The sequence below is a fragment of the Tupaia chinensis genome, unplaced genomic scaffold (genome assembly GCF_000334495.1).
Source record: "Tupaia chinensis unplaced genomic scaffold, TupChi_1.0 Scaffold146445_1, whole genome shotgun sequence".
Classification (NCBI taxonomy): Eukaryota; Metazoa; Chordata; class Mammalia; order Scandentia; family Tupaiidae; genus Tupaia; species Tupaia belangeri.
The window spans coordinates 1,106,645-1,114,357 of record NW_006206301.1 but is presented as its reverse complement, the minus strand read 5'-3'; positions in this window follow the sequence as shown (position 1 = coordinate 1,114,357).

Below are 7,713 nucleotides of genomic sequence, written 5' to 3'. Positions count from 1 at the left end.
TAATTATAAAAAATAAAATTATATATATGTAATATATATATATAATTTTCCAGGAGACTCTTGTACTTGCCAGAGAGGAGAGAGAGAGAAAAATCACCCCCCAGGGAAGGTGGCCATGCTACACATGTGCCTGGTACATTTCGCAAGCTGTTGAGTCCAAGATCCAACCCATGCAGCCTGCTGTGTGGGATCATCCACATTAACTACTGCACCACTGGCTGGCCCCTGTCTAGTAGTAATTTAAAGTGTGAATGATTGTCTTAACTCCTGTATGACTGCTTGCTTTTTACTGTGCTAGACTATGTATAATAAATAGTTGGTGATTTAAACCCTTTCGTGTATGTGTGTGTGGTGTACCTTAGATGGGAAGCGTACAGTTTTGCTATCCTTTTGCCTCAGTCTCCCAAATAGCTTGGGCTACAGGGTTGCAACACACTGCAAGCTTTCTATGGTGGGTCTGGAATTGAACCCGGGCTTTCCATATGACCTTAGCCTACCAAGCAGCAGTGTCCAGTGTATGATCACGCTGCAGTCCCTTTTCTATTTCTCTTCCTGTTGGGTTCTGGGCATGCACACAGATGAACCTGGTGTGCGTTTCAAGCTTCTGGGGCAGGGATTTGAACTGCGTTTGGCCATATAAGATCCAGCTCCCTTAACTACTAGGATTTGGGTCATCCTGGTAATGACTTTTTGTTGTTATTTTAAAATTTATTTCTTTATTCCATGATAGAGACGGGGGTGGGCAGGCATCCCGAACAGGATCTTCGTGCCACGATCCACCCCTAACCTCAGTGGCCTGGGTTGTAGGCATGTGTGTATGTGCCTGGTGAGCTCAGGGAGGTTCCCACACAGTACCCAGGACCATTCCCTTGCAGGTCATTGTGTCACTGCTGTGCCACAGCCTGGCCCCTGCTAATGACGTTTTGTAAAACCCTAAGAAAAGTCAATAAGGAGCCTTTACAAAATATAAATGCAGTTGTTGTTGTCATGACTCAAGAGTGTCAGGGCTTAGGACTAGAGTTAGTATAATGGCTATGTTGCTAGACTCCCATGTAGCCACCCGTGGTTCGAGTTCTGGACCTGGTGGCTTAAACTCATGCCAGGTGCGTGTGCGTGCATGCCCAAGGTCCTGAGAGGAGAATGGAGAAGGGATTGCGGTGTGGCCATCCCCCCTGGGGGGTGATTTCTCGCTTTCTATCTCTCTGTCTTTCTGGCGAGTGCCCACGCCCTATAGCAAAAACCTCTCTAGAAAGAAGAAAAAAAAAGTGTCAGGGTTTGAAGCTTCCAGTCATGGATTTGGTTTCAAGATAATGGGTACTCTTGAGTTTATTCGCAGTTTATTTGTTCGTATTCTGCTCTTGTATTTAAAAAAGAAAGTTTAGGAAATTTGGAACTGGGAAATGGCATTTCTGAACTAAAGTAGCAGATTCAGTTAGAGGTGCTAAAAATTTAGGCATGAGACCATATTAACAAAATTCAAGGGGAAATTGCAATTATTTGTGCTGTAGATTTTTCTTAAAAAGGTTCTTTCATAGGTCGCATACACTTGCCAGAGAGACAGGGAGAGAGACTGAGGGGGACAGTGAGAAATGACTCCCTGGGGGGATGGCCATGCTGCAGTCCCTTCTCCATTCTCCTCTCAGGATTTTGGATATGCACACACATGTGCTCAGTGTAATTTTTCAAGCCTCTGGGTCTGGGACTGAAACTGGTTGTCCATGTGAAAATCTAGCATCTTAACCACCATGCCACCTGCTGGCCCCGACTGCAGATGACTTTTAATGGTTGGCCCACCGATACACCTAATTAGCTCGTTATAGTTGACAAGCAAGTTGAGCTGCCCACATGTATGACTTGGTGCTATTTTGAGCTTGTTTGGTATTCCTCAGCTTGCAGGCTATTGAAGTTCTTGTTCAAATATTCACTTTAAATAGGTGCCTACTCTTCTGGAGAAACTTCCATTCCCTTAAGGAAAAGTGTTTCCTATGAGCCTCTAGTTGCTAGAAATCCAGCTGTGTAAGCATTGTGGAAGTTTTTTCCGAATTAAAATTTGGTTCACCAGTTCATTTATTTCTTTAAGATTCTGACACCCCGGCTGTGTTTATGAACCCCTGCAGAGCTCTCTTTAAACTCCCTCAGCATATTAGAAACATTTAGCTTGGACGGAACCTCTTTATCTTCCAATAATCTTGCCATAGAGACTACTGTGTGCTCTCAAATCACTTTGTGAATACTTTAAACAGACTGGCCTGCCTGCTTTTTTTTCTTCTTGTTCGTCTTTCTGTTTCTCTTATTGTCAGAGGATGCCTGTGCTGACGAGAAAGAGGCAGGTAGAGAAATGGAGAGAGGGAGAGGGAGGGAGAAAGCACTATCTAGTGGGGCGTGGTCATATCTTCTCCTTCGCTTGTCCTTCCTTTTGGGATTTTGGGCACGCATGCACATGAGCCTGGCATGTTTTCCAGGGTGCTGGGACTGCAAATTGAACCATAATCAGCCAAATGGGGTCTGGCTTCCTTAACCATTAGATCACACCGCTGGCTCAAAGTGACCTCTTACTACTGAGCCATCCTGTCTCTGTTTATTATTATTATACCAGTACCTAAGTAATTATTTTCACAAAAAGCCAGGCAGGTGTACAGCCCATTGTGCCATAGCCAGTTTTATTCTGTCTGCACTAGTTTACATTGTGAACTGCTAAGAAAGCAGGATAACACAAATATTCTCTCCCAGGCAAACCCCTTTGGCTACACAATCTGTCTCTTTTCAGAAATCCTGTATTTCGAAAGTTCTAATTCGAAGGCCACGCAGAGTGGCAAGTATTAGAGTCTGTATCAGGGCGCGTCCTCAGGCAAAACCTCGCAGCTCTTATCTACAGCCCTGCCTGCAGCCTTAGAAGTTACCTGGAGCTTGTCTGTAACAGGCTGAATCTCGGACACTACCTTGACATTCTGAATCAGAACCTGTGGTTTCACAGGGCTCCCCAGGTGGTTCTTGTACATGTCCAGTCGCCCTGGAGGTCCTTCCCCTGAGCCTGGGAACCACCAGTGTGAAGAGTGACCATGCCACTGTAACTCCAACTGTCGATACCTGAAACATCTGCATATTGGAGTCGGTTACCTAGGTACACAGTGACTACACGCTACCTTTCTGTTATTTCCTGGTGGGCTAGAGAACAGCAGTGGTGGCAGCCATCCTGAGATGACCGAGTGGACGTAGTACTACCTCTGGAAGTTATTTCTGCCTCCTTGTGATGGGGAAGACACACCCCGTTATTGCTGTGAAAAGCAGCCTGCTCCTTTCTGTTGCAGAGCGCTAAATCTGATGCAGAACATTTTTCTCAATCTTCTAAAAAAATCTTTTCCAAATTTACAGGACGATTACAAGAATAAGAATAGTTAGTATAAAAAATATTTGGGACTGGCCCTGTAGCTTAGCAGTTAGGGGAGCTGGATCCCACATGGTCTACTGTGGTTCGACTCCTGGCAGTGGCAGCTTGGAAAGCACTTATGGTGTGTGTCCATGTGTACCCAGGGATGGAGAGTTGGAGAAGGGCTGAGGCATGATTACACCTCATTGGGAAGAGGGGTGTGTTCTTTCTTCTCTCTCTCTCTGGTGAGCACACATGCCCCCTGGCAATTAAAAAAGAACATTTGTGTTCTCCACTCAGATTTCACTCACTGTTAACATTTTACCCCGTCCTTTCATTACTCTGTGTGTGTGTAAACGTGACATATGCATAGCATTTTATACTCTGAACTATTTGAGGGAAAGTTGCGTATATCATGGCCCTTGGCCCCTAAATACTTCACCTTATATTTCCTATCTCATTTAATAACACTATAGTTGACAAATACAGTAAATTTGAAATTGATTCAAGACTTTTCTGTTTTCTACTGTAAGGCATGCGTGCTTGCCAGAGAGAGACAGGAAGAATGAGAGGTGGTGGAAGAGCAGTGAAAAACCAGCCCCACAGGGGATGGCTACACTACAGTCTCCTCTCCGTTCTCATCTTGGGATTTTCGACACACGCACACATGTACCGGGGCTGGTTTTCCGGCCTCCAGGTCTGGAACTCAAACCATGAAGGCCATGTGGAATCCAGCCACCTTAGCAACCTTGCTGCTGGCCACTCCCTGAAAGACTTTGATCTACGTACAAATTTCAGTTTTTCAACTGACCTATTAATATTATTTAGAAAATTCCTTTTTGTCCTTGAGTGGAAGATTCAGTTTAGGATCAAGTATGATCTTTAGTTGTCACATCTTTTTAGTCTTCTTTAGTATGGAGCCTTTGTCTTGTATGATATTGATGTTTTTGAAGAATGTGGCTCCCTCTCCTTTATGGAAACAGAACCTCCCTCCGTTTGGATTTGTCTGATGTTTCCTCATGATTAGATTCAGGTTCTATATCCCTAGCCAGAGTATATAGGTAGGTGTAGAGAGTGTCACATTGGAAGACGTTGGTCTGCCTCTTTCTCTTTGGATAATGGCCATTTTGATCATCTGGTTAAGGTGTTGTCCATTTTTCCACTGTATTATTAGTTTCCCTCCTGATACCTGATTAATCTGTGGGAAGGTCCTTGTCTTACAAATACCTTAAATGTGAGTCTCTTGTTCTTTATCAATCCCTAGATTTTCATCCATTGGCTATTTTTGCCTGAGATTTTATAATGATGGGCAGGAAAGCATTCTTACATAATTAAGAATCTTCTTCTCCCTCTTTTTAAATTTGTCTTTTTATGATTTGTATAAACCTTTGGATTCCTGTAATATTTTTTCCAATCATTGATAAGCCATTGCCGTCCCTAATTATTTCAGCGGCCCAGCTATCCTATAATGGGCAGCTGGTGCCTCTTCAGTCTGGTCACTTTGTCATTGGGACACATCCCCACACCTGTTGGGCATCCACCTTGTCTCTTTTGGAGATACCTTCAGGCAGCCCTCCAAATTTTATATGTGGAATAGCTTTTAAATCAGACCATCCCTTAGATGCCCTTCAATTTTGAAGAAAATCTATGGCGATGTATTTGAGTGTTAATGGGCAGACAGAAACTTGATATTTGTTAGTCATTTGTATCTTCTTGCATGTCCATTTGCAGTAACATGAGTCTCTAATGGGTTGTTATTGCACCAGTGTCTTTTAGTAGCTGGACTGAGTTGACCTCTAACTGCCCATGGGCGCCCTCTGCTGGCTCTTCCATTGCATGGAACTTTTCTGGAGTTGTATGACATGATTTTTCTTTCTGTCTCTTTTAGTTGATTGGTTTTTCTCTAATTATTACACAAATATGGAGCATACAATACAACCTCTTTTCAAACTTACTATATGTATGAAGAATATAGTTCCATGTTTTATATGCGTGTGTGTGTGTGATGAGATGATTGTTTACATACTCATCTTAATGTTTGTGTATTTTTCTGTTACATAAATGGTTTTTGAACATTTATTTTATTCTTTTCTTTTGCCAGAGGGTGGGTGTGTGTGCTTGCCAGAGACAGAAGAGGGAAAAGGTACCTTCCCCTAACAGGACATGGTCATGCTATCCCTTCACCTCCTGTCAGAATTTTGGGCATGCACACACACACACTGGTGTGTTTTTCAAGTCACTGGGTCTGGTATTAGAACCATGCAGTTGGCCATGTGGGATCCTGCTCCCTTAACCACCAGGCTATAGGGCTGGCCCCTTCTTAGCATTTAATCCACTCTCAGGAAGTATTGGTATTGCCTGTTTTTCCCATTCACATAGCATCTAAAATGATTACCTCTGTACGTGTATCATTCATACGTGACTTATTAAGTAGAGCTTGATAAGTGGATACGAATTTGATACAAACAAAAAAAATGAAAGGAGACTAATTTGAGGAAATGTTCTAGGCCAGGCTTTGGATGTGTTCAGGAAATAGGAAAATCAAGCTTGGCCGACACGATTGAGTAACGGGAAATGTAGTTGGCATGTCGGTATTGTAGAGCTCTTCATGTTGAAATCACAGACTCAGGCTCCAGGCGTAGGTGAGGCCGAAGAGACACTGTTCAGTACGTGGAAAGATGAGGGTCGTCAGGGACCTCTGGCTCAGACGACCCTGCCACATACCTTACCTGCCTCTGTTTCTCCTTCTGACCCTTTGCTGACTCAGCACCACCTCTCTTACTCATTGGCAGAGAGGAGGGAAGGAGTCCCCTGACCCCACCAGACCAGTACCCGACAGCTCAGCTTATAGAGAGAGTTAACTTTCTTCCATCACTTACAGACCAAATTTCAAAAGGTAACTGATTGGTGCTGTCTGGGGCACACTTTTACACTTAGGCCAGTCCCAGTGAAAGTTTTTAGACAATTACTTAAATTCTAAATCCTTACATTTATATATAAGGCATGTAATATTTGTTCTTTCCTCATGGATGTCAGAGTATCACAGAAGAGAGTGCAGCTTCTGCCCTGGAGGGGGCACTGTGGAGACACGGGCAGGCTGACAAAGGGAGAGAGAAGAGGGTACCTGAGAAAAGGTCGGATTTCTGCCCCAGTTTTGAGGAATGAATGGCTAGCGGGAGAAAGGGTGGCATAGACAGGCTGTAGCATCAGAGCTACACCCCTGGACTTGGAGCAGGGTTCAGGGCACTGTGTCAGAGGTCAAGGACGAGGTAGTGAGCATGGAGGAAGCTGTGACTTGTGTTGTGTCTGTGTCAGTATTAATTACCTGCTAATACCAGTGGCTTCGGGAGGACAGATAAAATACTGGAGAAGAGCTGTCTCCCTCAGTATTTAGTTGCCGAATGCAGAGTGTGGAGAAGGCCTGGGAAGCCATGAACTACCTTCTGGTCCAGGGGTGTAGCTCTGATGCCTTTGTTATAATAGTAAGGAAGTTTTAAGAAACCACACAATTCAGCCTTTCACATAAATATGGAAAAGAACATTTATTCTAGTTCTAAATATAGAATGAACAGCATTTAATTAGATTTTTGGGAAAGTCATGATGTATTTTTGTATGCTTTGCTATGCAGAAACGCATCATGACTTTCCCGGCAACCCAGTAGTTACCAAATTTTGTTATCTTTTAGGAGAAAGTTTTATTATTTTTTTCTTTTTTTTCTGAACAACCCAGTAGTTACCAAATTTTGTTATCTTTTTGGAGAAAGTTTTATTATTTTTTTTTTTTCTGAACCATTTTTTAAATTAATTAATTTACATTCATTCCCTAAGCATTGTCACAGTATACAAAATGTGATATTCCTATCCAGAATCTACTGCATAGTGGCTTAATCATGCATATTCTCGTCAATAATTTTCCATTTCTAGTTTCATATATGTGTGTATGTGTGTATTTTACCCCTATTTCTGACCCTCTGCCCTTTCTCACCCTCCTCCCACATGATCTCTGGTGTCTACAATTGTTTTCCATTCCTTTTCCCCCACCACATGTTGTCGGTCACACAATTTCTTAAGTAATCTAACTACTTTCAATAGCAAGTTCAGCTGGTAATTTCAAGAAAAGCAGTTTTAACTTTAATAAATCAAAGAATTGCTAAGGAACTTTGCTTAAAATTTAAAGCCAGAAAACAGGTTAAGATTCTGTTCAAAAGGTACATGAACCTACTGACAGCTCAAGACAGGACAAAAATCCTTAAAACTGGAAAACAAAGCCTAGAAGAAAATCAGCAATGTTTTAGTTGAAAATCATAAAATGCTATTTCACCAGTTCAGTCTCATGTACTTAATCT